At 40.2% G+C, this 22508-nt stretch overlaps 1 long non-coding RNA gene across 3 annotated transcripts in view; it reads right to left on the bottom strand.

Moving 5' to 3' along the window:
* LOC112909308 (uncharacterized) overlaps positions 1-8695 on the bottom strand; it is a 38377-nt gene extending 29682 nt beyond the window's left edge. For 2 of the 3 annotated variants that reach the window (XR_012000488.1, XR_003233097.2), the window contains exon 1: positions 866-3521. This is a non-coding gene — a long non-coding RNA (uncharacterized lncRNA). The other variant, XR_012000489.1, reaches the window with a different exon arrangement.
* Positions 8696-22508: the final 13813 nt, after the last annotated feature.

Raw genomic sequence — 22508 nt, 5'->3', positions numbered from 1 at the left:
AAATGTGAGTCTAAAACAAACAAAAAAGGGTAAGAGCCCATCGGCAACACGCTCGAGAGGCCTCTGTCCTGGCTCCTCTGGTGTGAGCGGGACCTGGGGAGGCGCGAGGCCCAGGGGCTCCACCGTCCGCAGCCTCGGGTAGGGGCCCGGGGTGCTGGGGAGGGGAGGGGGTCCCGCGGTCCCTGCAGGGGAGGGTCCAGCCCGCCGCCAGCCTCTAGCCCGGGGCGGAGACCAGGGGTCCTCCCGGGCCCGTGCGCCTTCTCACCTGCAGAAACCGAAACACGTCGCTAAAGGATTTCTGTTGGTTTAAGCCACGAAATCTTGGGACAAGTAGCTCTACGGAAAAAGACGACTAATACAACCGATTTTATTTTCTAAAGTGATGAAACTTTCAAAGCAGACAGTTCCCCATCCCACCAACACCGCTGCTACTTACTAAATGTCGACTGGTTTGAATTAGAGCTATTTTCATTTCCCAAGCACAGGTGAGGGTTTCCTCCATGCCCCGTGACCAGATAAAATTCTTGCTCTAATACTGGGTCCCAAAAGGGGGCATAAACACAAGCGCAACATAATAAGACAACTAACGTCATGATATAAACGTCTTATATTTTTTGTCAAATGTCAGTGGAAACACATTTTATAAAAATCCCATTTTTATGTAAATTGTAATTGGCGCAAAAAGTATTCTAATACACATGGTTCATTTCTTCTATTATTTTGGAGAGGGGGGCCATCCTCACTGAGCCTCAACCAGTAACCGCCTGAAATCACACAGAACATAGTGGGATTCCCCTTTATAGCAGAGGAGGTGCAGGAATAGGGCCATTCCCATGGGATTGACCCGGTTTATCATATTCCTCACCCCAGAGGGGACTGGTCAGATGAACTGATGGAATGGCTTGGTAGAGGACCAGTTGGAGTGTCAGCTCCGAGGTGGTAGGTCCCAAGAATGGGTGCCGTTTTCCTAGGACATGGTCCAGACTTCCAGGCAAAGGCTTTTATGTAGTGCTGTGTTCCTGGAAGAAGAAAACATGGGTCAGGAATCAAGGAGTGAAAACGGGAGACTTGGCTTACAAATTTCGCTTTCTGTCCCTGTAATGCTGGGCTCTTCAGGTTTCAAAGACCCGGTCCCAAAGAGGGAACACTTCCACCAGGAGCCACAGCCAGTTGTCATGGTCTCCAGGCTCTTTGGGGATGAGGGGAAATGTATTAATTTCCTCACTTTGCCATGACAAATTACTGAATACTGAGTGGCTTTAAAACAACTGAAAGGTAGCCTCTCACAATTCTGGAGTCTAGATGGGTGTGATCGTGGTGTCAGTAAGGCCTTGCTCCTCTAAAGGCTCTAGGGAAGAATCTCCCCTTACCTCTCCTTCTGATGGCTCCACGCAATCCTCAGCTTGTACCTCACTGACTTCTGCCTGTCTTTTCGTGGCCTTACTCCTTGTGCATGTCTGGATGTCCTTTCCTCTTATAAGGGTGACAGCCATTGGATTTAGAACCCACCCTAACCCAGTCTGACCTCACCTTAATTAAATGCTTGCAAAGGCTCTATTTCCAAATAAAGTCACATTCTGAACTTCCAGATAGATGTGAATGCTTGGGGGATACTGTTCACCCACTACAAGGAGTCACTATTTTGGCAACAGCTACTGACTTTGATCATTAGGAGAGTTAGCAAGTGTGACATAGAATGAAACCAGGAGTAACATCATAAATGTTAGAAAATCCCTAAATATGTAAGCTGTAGTTTTGTTACTATGTTGTTAATGGTGATATTTTCTTAATTATATTTACCTCCATTTTTTCTATTAAGATATAATTTACACTCAGTAAAATAAATTTTGGGGGTACAGATCTATGAGTTTTCATACAGTCATTGGAAAAATTTGTTAGCTCAAAGGAAAATCTAACTTCCAGTATTACATAGGAGCACAATTCTGTCCTAAATCATCTTGTTAACCCATATGGTGTTTACTCTGGCGGAACATAATATTTCAAGGAAGGAGGCTCATATTTCATATTGGTGAAGACTGCAAAAGCCATTTTCCAAATTAGAGGGAATTGGTGTTAAAAACTGCATCCAGACATGAGGTCAGGCCTCCAGATAATATGGCCTACAAGATAAGGGATAGCATTACAAGTTACCCTCCCACATTATCAGAACGATGAGTTTGGGTGTCATAAATACACTCCCCTTTGCTCACAGATGGGAACTTTGTCAACAAGTTCCCTGACCCCAATATCTTCAAAATAATGTGCTTATACTCTGGTACTGGACATATTAGTGAAGTGTCCACAGTCTTCAATGTAGCCTGGAGACAAACCCCTTCCAATGCAAAGCACTAGAACCAATTCACCTACAAGTTAGTCTTACAGGTAGATAGTTTTATAAGCCGCCCTTTGCTTAGCCATGGTCTAAGCAGTATGATTATTCATAGGGGCCAGATATAAGTAAAGTTTAAAGAATGAAGTTTATTTAAAACAATTTTGTAGGGGATCCCTGAGTAGCTCAGCAGTTCAGCACCTGCCTTTGGCCTAGGGTGTGATCCTGGAGTCCCGGGATCGAGTCCTGTATCAGGCTCCCGGCATGGAGCCTGCTTCTCTCTCTGCCTGTGTCTCTGCCTCTCTCTCTCTTTCTCTCTCTCTCTCTATCATAAATAAATAAATAAAATCTTAAAAAAATTTGTAGAAAAAATTTGAGAGAATGTTACTAGAGAAGTCCTAGGCTTTTTTTCCCCCCTCTTTCAACTCTGAACACCCAGAGTTTTATCTTTCAAGCCCAAAAGAAAAAAGAAACATAATAATACCAAAAAAAAAAAAGGTCATGTTTCAAAGTACTGCTTACCTTGAAGTGGGAAATCTACCACCTATATGTCTAATTACCCTGAATGTTGTTACCCTTGCTCCCAACAATGCTGTAAGACATTAATGCAACACTGTACACAAATTCCTCGTTACCCTCACTCAACCCTCATTACCCTCACTCAACCTAGACAGGTTATCATTGCAGTCAGGGATTTTGCTAGTTTCCAGGAACACAAACATAAGTATATGGAACATATTGCTAAGACTCTTAAATGCAGAGATGCCTGGGTGGCGCAGGGTGAGCATCTTGCCTTTGGCTTAGGTCATGATCTCCAGGTCCTAGGATCCAGCCCTGCACTAGGTTCCCTGCAGGAAGCCTGCTTCTCCCTCTGCCTAAGTCTCTGCCTCTCTCTGTATCTCTCATGAATAGATAAAATCTTTTTTAAAAAATCTTAAATGCGGGATCCCTGGGTGGCGCAGCGGTTTAGCGCCTGCCTTTGCCCCAGGGCGCGATCCTGGAGACCCGGGCTCGAATCCCACATCAGGCTCCCGGTGCATGGAGCCTGCTTCTTCCTCTGCCTGTGTCTCTGCCTCTCTCTCTCTCTCTGTGACTATCATAAATTTAAAAAAAAAAAAATATATATATATATAAAAAATCTTAAATGCATATATTTAAATATTAATTAACATGTTTAATTTGTTAAAATTTAGTATTTACCTGAAGACAGCAAGAAACTTTCACAAGAAAGGGAAAATAGAACTTTGTCCTGGATCCTAAGGAAATGGGAGTATTGGCTCAGACAACCCAATCAGGAGGAGTTGATCAAGTTGAGGAAAAACATTCTATACAAAGAGAAATGATAACAAATGACAGGAAAAATTGTGACCCTGTCATGCAAAATCTGATGAGAATCTTACACAGAACATCATACTTTATGGCAAAAATTTTGAAGTATTGAAATCCAGGGCAGTGATATTTAAAGGATATCCGAATTCAAAAGGGAAGACACCAAACTGTGATTATTTGTTCACAATACAATTGACTACTTAGAAAGTCCAAAGGAAAGATCCACAAGCAGCTATTAGAACTAATTAGAGAATTTAGGCAGGCTGCTGCTTCATGCTGTTACTGTGTGATCCGTGGCTGTTGGTAACATTCTCTTTTCTAATTTGGATCCTCCCTTAGTTCACTGTCTTCCCTCCTCAGCACATTACCTGATCGCTAAAAGCTCAATTTTCCCCTATAGAGTTCTATTTGGATAGCACCATTACTCTTTCTGTACATTGCGTAACCATTTCTGGGATTTATGAATCCATTTTTCTCTTACATAAAAGTGAAATTACCATGCCCCAAATTATAAAGATATGTGCGTCATTACTTGACTTTCCCAACAGTTTCTTCCTTGTCTCTTGTGCCAAATAGCATTTGTTAATGGGGGTTCTCATTAGAAACCATTGCTCTGCAAAATTCTGTGTTTCACTGCAAATGGAGAAGGAAACACATTAAGTCAAGATTCAGTTTGACAGAACTGAAGCAGGTATCCACTTCCCATTGGGCAGTGCTGTCCCACTCCCAGAAGAATCTGTTCTAAATCTCACAGGTTTAGGGACCCCTGGGTGGCTTAGCGATTGAGCATCTGCCTTCGGCTCAGGGCGTGATCCCCGGGTCCTAGGATCCAGTCCCACATCAGGCTCCCCGCAGGGAGCTTGCTTCTCTTTCTGCCTATGTCTCTGCTTCTCTCTCTGTGTCTCTCACAAGTAAATAAATAAAATCTTTTTAAAAATCAATCTATCCCATGGATTTATCTGAATGTTTCAATTGGGTGAATGGAGAATGAGTTTCAAAATAATCCATATGGAGAATGTTCTTACGTAAAAAAATCACATCCAGTATCCACCATCCAGACACCCAGCCTTGTTTCAGGGGTCCCAAACTGTGCTGTGCATGAGGTTCTGAATCCCTTGTTCTTTAAGGTTTAGTGAACCATGACAGAGAGAACATAAGTAGATCTTCATACAATAAATTCTCATATATACTATATTAATTTCCTAGGGCTGTCACCACCAATACTACAGACTGGGTGACTTAAACAACAGGTATGTATTTCCTCATAGTTCTGGAGGCTGGAAGTCCGAGATCAAGATGTCAGCAGGGTTATGTTCTTCTGAGACCTCTCTCCCTGGTTTGTAGATGTTCATCTTCTCCCTGTGTCTTCACGTGGTGTGTTCCCTCTGTGTATGTCTGTGTTCTAATCCTCTCTTCTCATAAGGGCACCACTCATATTGAATTAGGACCACCTTAATAGCCTCATTTTAACTTCAATTAACTCTTTAAAGATCCTATGTCCAAATGCAGCCACATTCTGAGGTCTGGGTTTAGGACTTCAGCATATGAATTTGCAGGGTTAGGGGGTGTAGAAAAATTCAGTCGATACCAAACATCAAGCAAGCATCCCCCAAAGGTCTTGTATTGTACATGAACTTGTCATAGACTGTCATCATGTTGCCTGATTCCTACACATTCTGTACACTTCATTTTCCAATCTGCTGGATGTTTCCAGGTGTGTTTTGCTCATGATCTCTGGAAGAGAATGAACAGTGATTGCTTATTAGACCAATCCCGAACCTATTCCCAAGGTACGATGAATATATCATAAATATTTTGCATTGAAGATGGTCCTCAATGAGCATTCAGCACTGTCCATCCAGAATAGTTAAATTGAATTTGTTTTCAAGTTTCAAAGTTTGGTGTTTTGGAGGCATTTTAATTCAGATGAATCACCATAAGAATTTGGTATGTTTTTATATCAATATTTACTTATGCTGACAAGAAATTAAAGCAATGAAATGAAAGTGGTCTTAATGCCACGTCCCCAGGGTGATGCAGTATTGGCTGATACCACCTGCACACACAGGAACTTCAAAGTTATGGAACTCAGAACATAGCTGGCTATCCTACCACATCTTTCCACAGAGAGAGAGAGACACCCTGGCGTTAGAATGTAAATAGTCTCTACTGAGAAGAGGAGAAAGTCTCTAACTTGGAATGTAAGCAAATGGCTCTGGGACAATACATCATCTATAACTTCTGAATCATGTTTTCCATTCAACCACCTTTATGCCAGGTTGCCAGTAACTTTTGTTCAGAAAATCTTGGTTGTGCAGAAATATGTAAAGATTCTTGGAGAATTGCTTCCCAGTGGCAATGTTTCCCCGTGTTACCTCAGCCACAGACAGTGATTGGAAAAATCTTAAGTTCCCAAAGGAGCATCACCACCTTAGAGAAACCATAGCATGATTCCAGCACCATTGCTGCCACTTCTACTTTGCACCCAATGTATTCAGTTTAGTTTAGTTTTTTTCCCCTCAGAAGGAAGAGTTTCAAGCTCTAATCTACTGTTACAACACAAGAAATAGAGGAAACATGGCCACTCTCTTAGTCAGCTTGGGCTACTATAGCAAATTACTATAGTTTAGAGAGCTTAAAAATAACTTTATTTTTCCCACTTCTTTAGTCTGGAAATCCAGGATTCAAGGTGCCAGCATGTTTGTGTTCCTTGTAAGTATCCTCTTCCTGATTTATAGATGACTGTCGTCTCACTGTGTCCTCACATGGCAGAAAGAGAGCTAGCTAAATCTCTGGCTTCTCCTTATGAGGACACTAATCCCATTCAGAGGGGTAAAATCTGAAACTTGCCCCCATGCATGGAAGGTTGGGAAAAACCAAAGAAACAGGCAGACCACTCCAGCTTGGTGGGTGGTAGGTTTAACAAGCAAAGGAACTTACATATGATGCCTGGCTCAAGGGCTGCAAGAGGAGTAGATCTCCACACTTGCCCATCAGAATCTTATAAGCTTATATAGAAGCCTTAGCTGTGCTTGGTTGTGTATTTAGTCCATATGGGTCACAATAACGTGTTTTCTTCAGGCTGCATCCTTGAAATAGCTCTTAGTGTGGGAACAGTGGGCAGAGCTTACAATCCAAAACAGTCGGGAAGATGAGGAGCCCAGTCCAGCTCATGGGCTAACCAGTGGCCACCTCATCTCAGTGACCTCCCCCTTTCCATGACCTAAGTCATATTCTTTATCTCACCTTTGGCTGCCACAGTGGCTTTCTTGCCACTTTTTTTTTTTTTTTGTGGCAAGATTTTATTTATTTATTTGAGAGAGAGAGAGAGAGAGAGAGAGCACAAGAACGCATGCATGGGGGAAGGAGCAGAGGGAGAGGGAGAAGCAGATTCCTGGCTGAGCAGGGAGCCCAACACGGGCTCCCTCCCAGGACCCTGAGATCATGAACTGAGCCGAAGTCAGAGGCTTACCCAACTGAGCCCCCCAGGCACCCCTTGCTATTCTTTATATTTGCTATGAGCCCTCTTCTTAAGGCTTTACTATTACTGTGCCCTGTGCTTCTAGGAAGATACACATGTCCTGATACAAAGTTTTTACTCTCACTGTAGTCAAATCTGCATTCAAATGTCACCTGCTAAAAGTGTCTCCTGAATACTCCTTCAAAAGCAGTACTCTTCTCATCTTTAGCACCGTTTCCTTCCCTATTTTTCCTCAAACACCTTATCACTTACAAACTGGTCATATCATACCAAAAAATGGATTTCTGTGTTAACTGTCCTCTCCCTCCAATATATCCATTCTGTGAAGAAACTAATATTGATGTATCCTCAGTTTCTAAAACATGGCCTGTCACTGAACTGGCATTTAGTAACTATCTGATGAGCTGGTGAATGAATGAATGAATGAATGAATGGTCCAAAAAAATAAAATTGGAGAGTGATGGCTGAGAGACAACATAGCCTACTGAGTGTCACTGCCAGCAATTGGTGGGTGGTAGCCAAGTTGAACAAACCCAGAATTAGTAGAAGAGAGCTTTCTTTAGAAACTCAGAGGTGAACACACTAAAAATAGATGAAGGAACTATGGTGTTTGGTATATTAGGCAAACAGAATCAAAATTTAAAATCTAGGCTGAAATGCTTTTTAATGAATTAAGGAAATTCCAATGAAATTTTATCCAGAAATACAAAGTTTCTAAGTAAAATTTAATGACCTCCCATAACTTTTGCTAAAGGCTTTAAAAGATTTTAGCTTTAAATAAAGTGGATCGAATTATGGGGTACCCATCACTTGGACATCCAAGTCTTGATTTAGGCTCAGGTCACGATCTCAGGGTTGGGGGATGGAGCTTCCCATTGGGCTCCACAGCAAGTGCAGAACCTGCTCAGATTCTCCCTCTCCCTCTCCTTCTTTCCTGCCCTTGATTGGTACTCTTTCTAAATGAGTAAATGAATAAATAAATAAATAAAATCTTTAAAATATATAATCAACTGAATTAAATGAGTTATTATATTCCTGTTTTAGAACAATAAGCTACTGTGGATCTTTTTATTTATTTATTTATTTTAAGATTTTATTTATTTACTTGAAAGAGAGAGAGTGTGTGCATGAGCAGAGGGAGGGGCAGAGGGAGCGGGAAAAGCAGACTCCCCATTGATCAGGGAGCCTGATGCAGGACTAGATGCCAGGACCCCAAGATCATGACCTGAGCTGAAAGCAGACACTTAACTGACTTAGCCACCCAGGTGTCCCTGTAGAATTATTTATTAAAGTTGATAAAACTTAAGGTTTTTTTAAAGATATTATTTGTTTATTTGATAGAGAGAGGCAGAGCACAAGCAGAGGGAGAAGGAGAAGCAGGCTCCCCACTGAGCAGGGAGCCCAATGCAGGACTTGATTCCAGGAGCCTGGAATCACCACCTGAGCCAAAGGACTGATACTTAACTGACTGACCCACTCAGGAACCCCAAAACTTAAGTTTTTTTCCAACAATTTAGTATATTGATAGTTAATGCTGATAAACAAAAGTAATTTATGCTTAATGAAGAAGCATCAAATACACTGAAAAGACTATGAGAATTATAAAATTTAATGTATACATGTCAACCTGAAAAGTCTATTAAAATTGGTATAAATGAATGAATTTTAATAATAACATTAAAACTAATTTAACAAGAATGATATAGGAAGGTTTAATTGTATTAAGCTGAAAATTGCAGAGGAGTACACAGAATTATGAAAGGGTGACAATTAATGAGAAGCAAAATCACCAGCAAGCTTGAATTTTAGGCCGTCAGACAGGGATGGCAGTGCTGAGAGTCACCAGGAAGATGACTCTACACAGGGCTCGGGGTCATGTCAGAGGTCTGATGGGCACCAGAGACTGTAATTGGTGCTTAATTTCATGCCCAATGATACTAAGTTAGCTTTCCATAAAGTGGTGAATTAGATTAGCTAGAGTCACTGACACTCATCTTTGAATAGGCTAGTGGCCGCTTCCAATAGTTAGGAATCTAATCTTCCCTTGAAGGCACTGGAAGGACAATTTCACTACAGATCGAATGGGACCGGAAGCATTTGGTTCCATGAACACTTATAGTCTAAGGACTGAGAACAGTCAGGACAGCCCCCTTGTAGGGGATCCCTGGGCAGGATCTGTGGCCTCTCAAGCAAGAAACTAATTCATGCCATTGTTTTAACCTAAGGAAAGAACTTCGTGTTTCTCTACACTGACTTTCACTTTGTTAATTTTAGAATACTGTGTTCATGATCTGCAATATGTTTTTAGACGTCCTGCTTTACCTTCTGGTTCTCTGACTTTTTTCCCTTGTGTGGCCAACCCGATATTATGCTTTCTGTGGCTTCATTTAAATTTGTCAGCTTCAAGTATCAAACAAGGCAAGGCCACTTACAAATCATTAAGAGGCCTCTTTTCAGGTTGACTTCTATGCACTAAACAACCCTACAAATCCATTTCACAGCAAAATCATCCTGCTCGGTGTTTTTCATACTTTTTTTTGTCTGGAAGTGCTTTGCAAAACATTTTATTATATATATGTCCTGTAAAGAGAAAGGTAGAAAACCCCTAAGGAAGCTTCCTCATCTCTGCTGGTGCAAGGACTCTGTGACAAAAGGAGATAGGTATCATGATTTTGTGTGTGCGTGTATGTGTTTGTGTGTGTGTGCACGTGTGTGTGTAGCATGGAAGAGGAGGCACTCGAGTAATCTATATAGATAAGCTCTTGCTGGGATATGACTAAAAGGTCAGAGGTCAGGGTCATTCAGTATGGAGCAGGAAGCAGTTCCTCATGAGATACCTGAGGCTATCATGGCATCTTAATGCATTAACATTTATATTATCGCTCTGGGTTCTCAAATAAAGATTTAATTGTGTTTCCCATGCTCTGCTTAATAAAAAGAAAATATGGCTTTCCAAAATTTTGCATAACATAGATGAAGTTTGGAATGTTTTTCAGAACCTTGACGTATATTGCAAACTAACCACTAAAAATGTTATAATATGCAGTTCATTTGCATTTCTCCACCTTAATACCTACATTGACTAGTAAGTGAAGAGTACTTAGGAAATTTGATAGGGGAATATTGGCTTTGCAAAGTTGTTTTGATTGTTATGTATATCATAATAAAATTCATTTTTATGATTATATTTTCATATTTTATGTATTTTACATATTTATATATTGGTATCATAAAGATTCTATAACCATATACATAATCAATAATTTTAAGATTACATCAATAGACAGCTTGTTCATAAGTTAAGAAGAATAAAGTAACAAACGTGCACCTATCCACCATTCAGTTTACGAATTGAAACCTGAGAAAAAGCCATAGGAGCTCCATGGGTAAACCAGTAGGTCCCACCTGGGATTCTTTTATTCCTGGTGATACACGATGACTTTCCTAGGGCACCATTCAGTTTAAGGATGCCACTTTCCCTATAGTCAATTTATATAAATGCTTTTTCCCCCTAAAATTTATATCCCCTGCAACATGACTGTGATATAAGAAGATATTTTCTTTCTCTGAACCCTTTCCAAATTTCCTCCTTCACCAATCTCACAACAAAAGGTATATATCACTCATTCGATATTTTTATCATTATGAAAATTTCCCCCTTTATCTCAGCAAATTCTTTCTCTTGAAGTTTTTTTTTTTATCTTGTATTAATATAAACATTCTAGCATTCTTTTACTTACCTTTGGCATGATAGATCTCTTTCCATGCTTTAATTTTGGTCTATTTGTGTCTTTGCATTTAGCCTCCAGTAGTCTAAACACCTAATGTGGTTTTTATTATTATATTCTGAAAATTTCCAATAATATCTTAAGGAGACACTGAGTTACATTATTTTTCCTCAAAAAGAATTGAGTTTTATGTTGGCAGACAGTAAAGTACCAAAGGAATACATTGATCTGTCAAGTCTTGTTTTAGGCTTTCTTTGAAGAAAGCTATTACAGTTTTGTTTTGTTTTGTTTTGTTTTGGTTCCCTGTATATCTAGGTTGTAGCCGTTAACCCTAAAGTGTGGCTAGCTTTTTGAATTAGTTTGCTAGAGCTGCCACACAAAATCCCACAGACTGGGCAGCCTAAACCCAGAATTTTTTTTCCTTACAGTTTTGGAGGCTGGAAGTCCAAGATCATGGTCTCAGAAGGGTAGGTTTCTCTCCTTGGTTTGCAGATGGCCATCTTCTCACTGTGTCCTCACACAGCCGTTGTTCTGTGTGCATACATGCCTGGTGGCCTTTTCTCTTCCTATAAGGACCCTAGTCCTATTGGATTAGGGCCCCATCCATGTGACTGCATTTAACCACAAAGGTTTCTTTAAAGGCTCTATCTAAAGATAGAGTCACACTGAGGGTTAGAATTTCAACATATAAATTTTGATGGAACACAGCTTAATCTACACAGTCTTGCCAGATAGCTTTTCTGAGACCTCAACTCAATCTTTGACTTGTTCAATCTTTGACTTGTTCAAGGTTCTCCACTGTGGTTGGACCTGACCACCAAACTCTCCGTAGCATTGAGTACATTCCAGAATTGCTCAGCTCCCTCTTCCCAGTAGTTGTTCTCTGCCTTGTTTCTTGGCATCTTTGTGGAGACTCTAGGGAAATCTCTAGGTAAACTGGATTTCCCTCTCCATGGTTCCTTGTTCTCTAGTACCTTCTATCCTAAGTCACAGTCACCTTAGTAACCCCAAACTCTAATCTCTTCCTTCTCTGTTGAATAAAACTACTGCTCTTTCTTGCATTCTATATAAATATATCACATCCCAGAATATGTTCCCAAGAGAAAGCCCACATAAGCATAGGCATCCTTTGTGTGCCTCCTCTTTCTCAAGGATAGTAGCCTTACATTGGATGTTGTCCAAAGGCTCCAACTTGTTGTGTTTCCTATATTTTGTACATGGCATGATAGATTTCATAGACATTTTAAAAACTTTTTCAGTTGTATGTCACAAGTTTTGATATGTATCATTTATGTGAAAACAACAACTTTCTTAGATTTATTTCGAAATAATATAGATTAAGTTCCTAACAGAATGACTTTTCTATTTCTTTTTAGTTATTTATTATTGTTATTATTTTTTTAGAGATGGAGAGAGAGAGAGAGAGGAGAGGGGAGGGGCAGAGGGAGAAAAAGAATATTAAGCAGGCTCCATGCCCAGCCTGCAGTTCAATGTGGGGCTCAACGCCACAGCCCTGAGATCATGACCTGAGCTGAAATCAAGAGTCAGATGCTTAACCGACTGAGTCACCCAGGAGTCCTTAGTTATTCACTTCTGATTTAATTCCACTCTTGTCTGAGAATTTACTCTCAATGACTCTAATCATTTTCAACTTCCTATGGCGTGCTTTATAATCCAGCATATGGTTGGCTTTGTCAAATGCTACCTGTGCACTCAATATTTTGTGTGTAACAGATTATGTGAAACTTATTCTTAAAATTAACTTCAGTCATATTTTTTAAATCTATAATTCCAAGTGGATTATTTCTCATAGATTCCAATTTTCAAGTGAATTTCTCTAGCCACTTAAGTTTTTTTCCTATGCCCTCCTACATTCTCATACTCTCTTGAACATACGATTATTACTTTAAATTTGTAAAGCATATGCTAATTCCAATATCTGAATTACCTGTGGGTCTATTTCTATTATATATTTATTGGTTAGCTATTGGTCATTTGTTCTTATCCCCACGTAACAAATTTTATGTTGGGCCCTGTACATTAACAAATTGTGGAAGTTTGCCTGAAAAGGTTCACTTTTTCCTGTTAGGTACATAGATGACTAGGCCACATTTAATCTAATCAAAGACTTAGCTGAATTGAACTGAAGCAATAGTATTGACAAATGTCCATCTATCTCTTTTTCCCCAGCTCTTAGGGAACAAGCTTCTAGGGATTTTAACTGAGAACCTGATGGGTTACCCAAGGCCGCTATCTCAGGAAAGTCTTGAATGCAAATGCTTTTCTTCTCTGTAAAGCAAGACTATTAAAATTATATTCTGATTTTCAGAGGCCTTTTACTTAGCATTTTAGCCCTGCTTCAGAAATTAGCAAAATTTTGAAAGGAAAACCAGCCATGTGTGTCAGCTTCAATTCTCTGCTCCTCCCTTCTCACTGGGATCTTGCTCAGTTTCAATTTGAAGCCCTATGAGACCAACAAAACCTCTACTGGCATCTGTGTCTCAAACAGTGGCCCTCTGCCCAGGAAAAAGAGTCAAAACTCAGCCTCTTTTACTGCATCGAAAATTGGCAAAGATTCTCGGGGAAAGAGGAGATATACAATGTCAGTTCAAAGCCCACATCCTCTTCTGCCTGGAATCTTGGCTCCTCTAGTCCTTTTTGCTTTAGCAGATTTCTGATATTTTTGAGGAATATTTTTGTTCTTTGTTCAAGAATTCTATTTATTTTTAGCAGAAGCATGGGGCTGCCACAAACTATCCCATTCTACCCAGAAATAAGAGTCTGGTTTATTTTTCAATTGAGATGTTTATAATGTCAAATAATTTGAGAAAATAATCTCCATTAAACCTTTATTTATCATGGGAGAAATTTTGTAATAATGGCCAAAATGTATAACATGGAAAATTGGCTCTATAAAGAATGATCTAACCTTAGAGTAGGAGCATATAGTCATGAAAGACGGAATGGAAAAATTACAGAAATATAATTTTAACTGAATAAGAGGATGTTTACTTGTGGATTACATTTAAAGCAAACTGTTTTGGTTCTGGTGCTGAGATTATAATTTTTAAATAGTTTTCTGCATTTTCTAATTTATAATTGAGAATTTATTACTTTCACAATAGCAAAACTAAATGTTCATCCATATATTTATACAAACATAATCAATTATTTGGAAAGTTCCTCAAGAAGTCCTCATTCCTGACCCTATTGAAAATATGAAAATAAAATGAATGTGAATGCAAGAAACACAAAATATAGCTAGTCATGTACATGTTCCATGTGCATGGAAAAAATCAGATATAAGAATTAATGGATAACATTATTATCAACAGATAAACCAAATTGATAAATTGTACAGAACAGCCATACAAGGTAAACAGCACACTTTATAAAACAGTATGCTATACAAAGCACGTAAAGAAATACACCATCATGAAATACAACAGAAAGGAAAGCCACTTGACGTGGTGTGGATGATATGCATCTGTGAACTTCCAAAAACTCAGTGAAAACAGTAATCACAACCAGTGTACAAAATGAAGATCAGTTTAAACTCCTGTCACTAGTCTGTAAGATATAATTATTTGCATATGAAAGTAATTCATTGATGCTGCTTAGGAAAAAATGAATACGAAAAGTATTCATCAGCAATGTGGTATTGCCTCTGTGTCTTGATGAGCAAGTAAGATATGTGCAATCAGATCACACGAGTTCCTTGGTATAGCAGGAAAGTCAAAACAGCAGAAGTAAGAGGGCATTTTAATGTCATCACTAATATTTACCGTAAATTGTGAATTGCTCACTATGTGCCAGGCATGATGCCTTTTTTTTTTTTTTTAACCACCGATTGATTCACTATTTCTCACAACAATCTGAGAGGAAAGACTTTGCTTATTTTATAGGTAAGAAATGGGAAATTTAAGAATTTTGATGAGAAAATTGATGTCAGAAAATGTGCTCTATACACCTTGAGAGTAACATTAAACTGAATGCAAAGGAGTTATTCACCTTTGGAGATAGTATAAAAAGTCATTCAGTCACATAGGGAGAATTCAAAGCTTTGAGCTGACTTCATTTATCAGTAATGATACAAGTCTCATCTTATACCATTCACTGATATATCTTCTAGCATATGTGATTTGAGCATACTCATGTACTCATTTCAATAAAAAAATAAATTTCATAGAATATATATTGTGAGGGAAATAAAGTGACACAGCTCTAGTGAGCAGAGGGGAGCGATTACAGAAAATGTTAAGTGTCAGAGACTGTGTTCGGTGGCACGTAATAGAAACCAGCTACTAAGGCTTGACAAATAAAGGCTTATTTTTATCCCAAATAAGCTCAGGAAGCGCAAGTCCCAAGCTGTTGGTTGTGTGGTTCTAGGAAACTTTCAGCATCCTGGGCTTTTTCTATCTTAGGCTCAGCCACCTTTTATGTGTGGCTCTTCTCATGGAGAGTTCCTAGTTGTAATGTGGCAGGTCCAAGTCCAGCCTGCAGTGTGCATTTCAGAGTAGAGGAAGAAGGAAGGAAGCAGTAGTCGAGAGCACCCCATTCACAAAAGCAAACCATTCTCTAAAACCTTCATCAGACCCTTATGTTTGTCTGACAGATTACACATAGCAGCAAGAGAGGCTGGGTAGTGTTTTACAGCTGGTCACGTGCTGCTTGGAACAAAATTTGGGTCATGTACAACAGGAAGAGAGGGGAGGATAGACACTGGAATGGCAATCAGTGGTGATTTGGCCTTTAATCAAAACATTTCAGCTTAATCAGAAGAGTGAATTGAGGAAGTAGTGGATAAATGAATCTAAAAAGCAAAAAATCAAAGTTCTACAGTAAAACAACACAATAGGATGGTGATGTGGACAAATATTTAGAATTAAGGGAAGAAGCTCAATCTGAGTTTGTAAGACTGAGGAAATAATCAGCATTAATTTGTAGATTCATCCTATGTGTGCAGACGGATTTTGAGACTTGTGCATGTGATTATTATTTTTTACAAGCTACCTGAATCTAAAGAGTTGGTGATAGGAGCAAAGTTTTGTTAATAAATCGTTTTTCTTCTTGGAGCCACAGTATAAGTGATCATAACATATGCTATTGATTTTCTTAAGTGAATCATTTATGTACTTCATTCTTAAAGCTTCTGACACCCAATGCCCCACTTTTATAACAAATATCATGTAATGCCCACTTTGCTATCCTAAGACGTTTAACTGGTTTTTAAGGACCTATACTATACCTAGCCTAAATGTAAAGAAGAAATAAAAGGAAAATTAGTTAAAATAAAATATTATGTTTTCTTTGTGTAAATGCTTAGACACAACTGGGTTGGATAAAGCTAACCTTGCCCCTGTATGTAGCATCACTCTGATGGTAATGACTATAATCATAGACTGACACAGGAATGTTTTTTTCATGAACTGTTGCTCTGATTTTTGTGAACTCAAAATCGGTCAATTTCTGATCAAAACAATGTTAAATCTTTCTGTAATTTATATCATGGGCATTTCCACACAAAAATACTTCTTGTAAACATGCAAAATGGAGTAAAGTTGAAGGCTTACATACTTCTGAAGAGGTTCTTAACACCTGTGGATGACTGTGGCACCCTTTAAAGTCATGAAGGATACAGGCAATTCTTCCTTCTGGAGGATGGTCTCATATTGCAGAATGTTTAGAATGCGTGGCTCACGGCCACCAAATGTTAATGACAATAAAAATATGCCCTTTCACACATTTCTAAAACACTTTCTACGGAGGCTGTAATGATTCCATTAAGAATCATTAACCTAGATGCCTGGTGTAAAAACTTGAAGTTTTGTTGATGAATTTAATACTAAATCAGCTCTATCTTAAAACATATCTAGAAAGACTGGATGCATTTGATAAGAACTCCTCTGTTCCATTCTTTGGATCTTATTTTATGCAGTTGTTTCTTCCTATTTCTGTCTATAGGCCTCAAGCTGGTCAATCTGGAAAGTCAGTTTCTTCATTCACTAGAATAAGCTCATTAAATCTATAAATATTGCCAATAAGTTAAATGATAGCATAAAATGTATTCCTCCTTGCTGCTAATATTTGTTATCAAGATTCTGTGCCCAGCTCCACCATTCAATGTCTTCTTCCTGCATATGCAATTTGTCAATGCCTGTCGACTTAGACTTCTGGATCCACTGTCCATTAATGATCAATAATGCTTGACCTTCTCCGTGCCTGACCAGTCTACATTGGACTTAGATGTTTTGGTACAGCTTATGACTTTTGATACAGGTAGGGGCCTTCAGCGGACACCTCATGGTCTATGAATCTTTCATTCATTCTGACTCCTGCTTCCATTATATCTACAATAACTCTAGCTTTCACCAAACACACCCTCTATATCCCTCTCATTGCTCTGCTTCAGTGTTTAGAGCCTTCCCCTCATGATGCTACCTCTGTCCTGGCATAAAAAACAAAATCCCTTGAAGAGGCAAAAAACAATGAGAAAACATTGAAGAAAAGGAATTGAACAAAAAATCATCAATGCCCTAAAGCATATAAACAATTGGAAAGAAATAACAGTATTTGGTGGTTGTTACTTCCTCATTGTGCTTCCTTTTATCTCTTATCCCATGACCCTGAATTATGAACAAGGACAGGGATCTGTCTTATTGTTTGCTATTGAGTCTCCAAATTTTGCCCAGTGTCTGAACCACAACAGACATTCAAACATCTGCTGATAAATGAAATGAATGAATAATATCATCACGAGTAGCAGTAACAAAAAGTAGTTTGTATGAGAGTGTGAAGCTGCAAATCCAGCTGTGAAATGATCCAGACATCGATCTTAACTAGAGTGGTTAAATCAAATCAGTTAACTACTTTGAAGGCCTTTAAAACCAGAATACCTTTGTCCGGTAACAAATGCGTATCTTTCATGATCAGCAATAAGCAGTGTTTACTAGCCCCACAAATATGTATATATAACGTATATAATGACGCTACTTCTAAAATTCTAAAGAATTTGATTTAAAATTTGAACTGTAAATTTTAAAAAAGAGCATCATTACTTACCATATTTAAATGCTGGACAGCAAGGCAGCCTGGGTGGCTCGGCAGTTTAGCACCGCCTTTGGCCAGGGGCCTGCTCCTGGGGATCTGGGATCAAATCCCACTTCGGGCTCCTTGCGTGGAGCCTGCTTCTCCCTCTGCCTGTGTCTCTGCCTCTCTCTCTCTCTCCGTGTCTCTCATGAATAAATAAATAAAATCTTAAAAAAAAATGCTGGACAGCAAATAGATAAATGAATAAATGCTAGATAGCAACAACAATCACATAGTTTAATTTTCCAACTTAAGAAATTTCCATTTGGGAGGAGGGGCAAGATGGCGGCAGAGCAGGGTCCCCAAGTCACCTGTCCCCACCAAATTACCTAGAAAACATTCAAATCATCCTGAAAATCTACGAATTCGGCCTGAGATTTAAAGAGAGACCAGCTGGAACGCTACAGAGAGAAGAGTTTGCGCTTCTATCAAGGCAGGAAGACGGGGAAAAAGAAATAAAGACACAAAAGGCCTCCAAGGGGGAGGGGCCCCGCGAGGAGCCGGGCTGAGGCCGGGGCGAGTGTCCCCAGGACAGGAGAGCCCCGTCCCGGAGAAGCAGGAGCTGCACCAACCTTCCCCGCGGAAAGGCGCCCGCAGGGAGGTGGAGCAGGATCCAGGAGGGCGGGGATGCCCTCGGGCTCCCGGGGACACTAACAGGCACCTGCGCCCCGGGAGATGCGCCGAGCTCCCTAAGGGCTGCAGCGCTCGGCGGGACCCGGAGCAGCTCGGAGGGGCTCGGGGGCGGCTCCGCGGAGGGGGCTGCGGGGCGGGAGCGCGAATCCAACAGCGCAGGCCCCGGAGCACAGGGCGCCGGGACACAGCCCAGGATCCGGCCTCCCCCGGACAGGCAGAGGCCGGGAGGGCCCAGGACAGCGAGGACGCTCCTGCCCTGAGCTGAGCAGATCAGCGGCCCCGCCCCGGAGCCCCCAGGCCCTGCAGACGGAGAGCCCCGGAGCTACTGCAGGAGCTGACTCCAGGGTCCCAGAGCTGCCCCCGCCACTGTGGCTTCCTCCCGGGGCCTCACGGGGTGAACAACCCCCACTGAGCCCTGCACCAGGCAGGGGCAGAGCAGCTCCCCCAAGTGCTAACACCTGAGAATCAGCACAGCAGGCCCCTCCCCCAGAAGACCAGCGACACGGACCAGTTCCAAGGGAAGTCAAGGGACTTAAAGTGTACAGAATCGGAAGATACTCCCCCGTGGTTTTTTTGTTTTTCTTTTTTTTTGTTTATGTTTTTGTTTTGTTTTGTGCTTTTTTTTCTTTCTTCTTGATTTCTGATTGCTTCCCCCACCCCCGCTTTTTTTTTTCTTTTTTCTCCTTTCTTTCTTTTTCTTTCTCTTTTTCTTCTCTCCCCCCCCCTTTTTTTTCTTCTTTCTCTTTTCTCTTTTCTTTCCTTCTCTCTCTTTTTCTCCTTTTCCCAATACAACTTGTTTTTGGCCACTCTGCACTGAGCAAAATGACTACAAGGAAAACCTCACCTCAAAAAAAAGAATCAGAAACAGCCCTCTCTCCCAGAGTTACAAAATCTGGATTACAATTCAAAGTCAGAAAGCCAATTCAGAGGCACTATTATACAGTTACTGGTGGCTCTAGAAAAAACCATAAAGGACTCAAGAGACTTCATGACGGCAGAATTTAGATCCAATCAGGCAGAAATTAAAAATCAATTAAATGAGATGCAATCCAAGCTAGAAGTCCTAACTACGAGGGTTAACGAGGTGGAAGAACGAGTGAGTGACATAGAAGACAAGTTGATGGCAAAGAGGGAAACTGAGGAAAAAAGAGACAGGCAATTAAAAGACCATGAGGATAGATTAAGGGAAATAAATGACAGCCTGAGGAAGAAAAACCTACGTTTAATTGGGGTTCCCGAGGGCGCCGAAAGGGACAGAGGGCCAGAATATGTATTTGAACAAATCCTAGCTGAAAACTTTCCGAATCTGGGAAGGGAAACAGGCATTCAGATCCAGGAAATAGAGAGATCCCCCCCTAAAATCAACAAAAACCGTTCAACACCTCGATATTTAAGAGTGAAGCTTGCAAATTCAAATTCCAAAGATAAGGAGAAGATCCTTAAAGCAGCAAGAGAAAAAAAGTCCCTGACTTTTATGGGGAGGAATATTAGGGTAACAGCAGACCTCTCCACAGAGACCTGGCAGGCCAGAAAGGGCTGGCAGGATATATTCAGGGTCCTAAATGAGAAGAACATGCAACCAAGAATACTTTATCCAGCAAGGCTTTCATTCAAAATGGAAGGAGAGATAAAGAGCTTCCAAGACAGGCAGGAACTGAAAGAGTATGTAAGCTCCAAACCAGCTCTACAAGAAATTTTAAGGGGGACTCTTAAAATTCCCCTTTAAGAAGAAGTTCAGTGGAACAATCCACAAAAACAAGGACTGAATAGATATGATGACACTAAACTCATATCTCTCAATAGTAACTCTGAACGTGAACGGGCTTAATGACCCCATCAAAAGGCGCAGGGTTTCAGACTGGATGAAAAAGCAGGACCCATCTATTTGCTGTCTACAAGAGACTCATTTTAGACAGAAGGACACCTACAACCTGAAAATAAAAGGTTGGAGAACCATTTACCATTCAAATGGTCCTCAAAAGAAAGCAAGGGTTGCCATCCTTATATCAGATAAATTAAAATTTACCCCGAAGACTATAGTGAGAGATGAAGAGGGACACTATCTCATACTCAAAGGATCTATCCAACAAGAGGACTTAACAATCCTCAATAAATATGCCCCGAATGTGGGAGCTGCCAAATATTTAAACCAATTAATAACCAAACTGAAGAAATACTTTGATAATAATACACTTATACTTGGTGACTTCAATCTAGCTCTCTCTATACTAGATAGGTCTTCTAAGCACAACATATCCAAAGAAACGAGAGCTTTAAATGATACACTGGACCAGATGGATTTCACAGATATCTACAGAACTTTACATCCAAACTCAACTGAATACACATTCTTCTCAAGTGCACATGGAACTTTCTCCAGAATAGACCACATACTGGGTCACAAATCGGGTCTGAACCGATACCAAAAGATCAGGATAGTCCCCTGCATATTCTCAGACCATAATGCCTTGAAATTAGAACTTAATCACAACAAGAAGTTTGGAAGGACCTCAAACACGTGGAGATTAAGGACCATCCTGCTAAAAGATGAAAAGGTCAACCAGGAAATTAAGGAAGAATTAAAAAGATTCATGGAAACTAATGAGAATGAAGATACAACCGTTCAAAATCTTTGGGATGCAGCAAAAGCAGGTCTGAGGGGGAAATACATCGCAATACAAGCATCCATTCAAAAACTGGAAAGAACTCAAATTCAAAAGCTCACCTTACACATAAAGGAACTAGAGAAAAAGCAACAAATAGACCCCACCCCCAGCAGAAGAAGAGAGTTAATTAAAATTCGAGCAGAACTCAATGATATCGAGACCAAAAGAACTGTGGAACAGATCAACAGAACCAGGAGTTGGTTCTTTGAAAGAATTAATAAGATAGATAAACCATTAGCCAACCTTATTAAAAAGAAGAGAGAGAAGACTCAAATTAATAAAATCATGAGTGAGAAAGGAGAGATCACTACCAACACCAAGGAAATACAAACGATTTTAAAAACATATTATGAACAGCTGTGTGCCAATAAATTAGGAAATCTAGAAGAAATGGACGCATTCCTGGAAAGCCACAAACTACCAAAACTGGAGCAGGAAGAAATAGAAAACCTGAACAGGCCAATAACCAGGGAGGAAATTGAAGCAGTCATCAAAAACCTCCCAAGACACAAGAGTCCAGGGCCAGATGGCTTCCCAGGGGAATTCTATCAAACATTTAAAGAAGAAATCATACCTATTCTACTAAAGCTGTTTGGAAAGATAGAAAGAGATGGAGTACTTCCAAATTCGTTCTATGAGGCCAGCATCACCTTAATTCCGAAACCAGACAAAGACCCCACCAAAAAGGAGAATTACAGACCAATATCCCTGATGAACATGGATGCAAAAATTCTCAACAAGATACTAGCCAATAGGATCCAACAACACATTAAGAAAATTATTCACCATGACCAAGTAGGATTTATCCCTGGGACACAAGGCTGGTTCAACACTCGTAAAACCATCAATGTGATTCATCATATCAGCAAGAGAAAAACCAAGAACCATATGATCCTCTCATTAGATGCAGAGAAAGCATTTGACAAAATACAGCATCCATTCCTGATCAAAACCCTTCAGAGTGTTGGGATAGAGGGAACTTTCCTCGACATCTTAAAAGCCATTTACGAAAAGCCCATAGCAAATATCATTCTCAATGGGGAAGCACTGAGAGCCTTTCCCCTAAGATCAGGAACAAGACAGGGATGTCCACTTTCACCACTGCTGTTCAACATAGTTCTGGAAGTCCTCGCCTCAGCAATCAGACAACAAAAAGACATTAAAGGCATTCAAATTGGCAAAGAAGAAGTCAAACTCTCCCTCTTTGCCGATGAGATGATACTCTACATAGAAAACCCAAAAGCCTCCACCCC

Source organism: Vulpes vulpes, chromosome 3, assembly GCF_048418805.1.
Source record: "Vulpes vulpes isolate BD-2025 chromosome 3, VulVul3, whole genome shotgun sequence".
NCBI lineage: Eukaryota > Metazoa > Chordata > Mammalia > Carnivora > Canidae > Vulpes > Vulpes vulpes.
The sequence above is the reverse complement of the archived record's forward strand: the minus strand, read 5'-3'. Positions and strand labels throughout refer to the sequence as shown.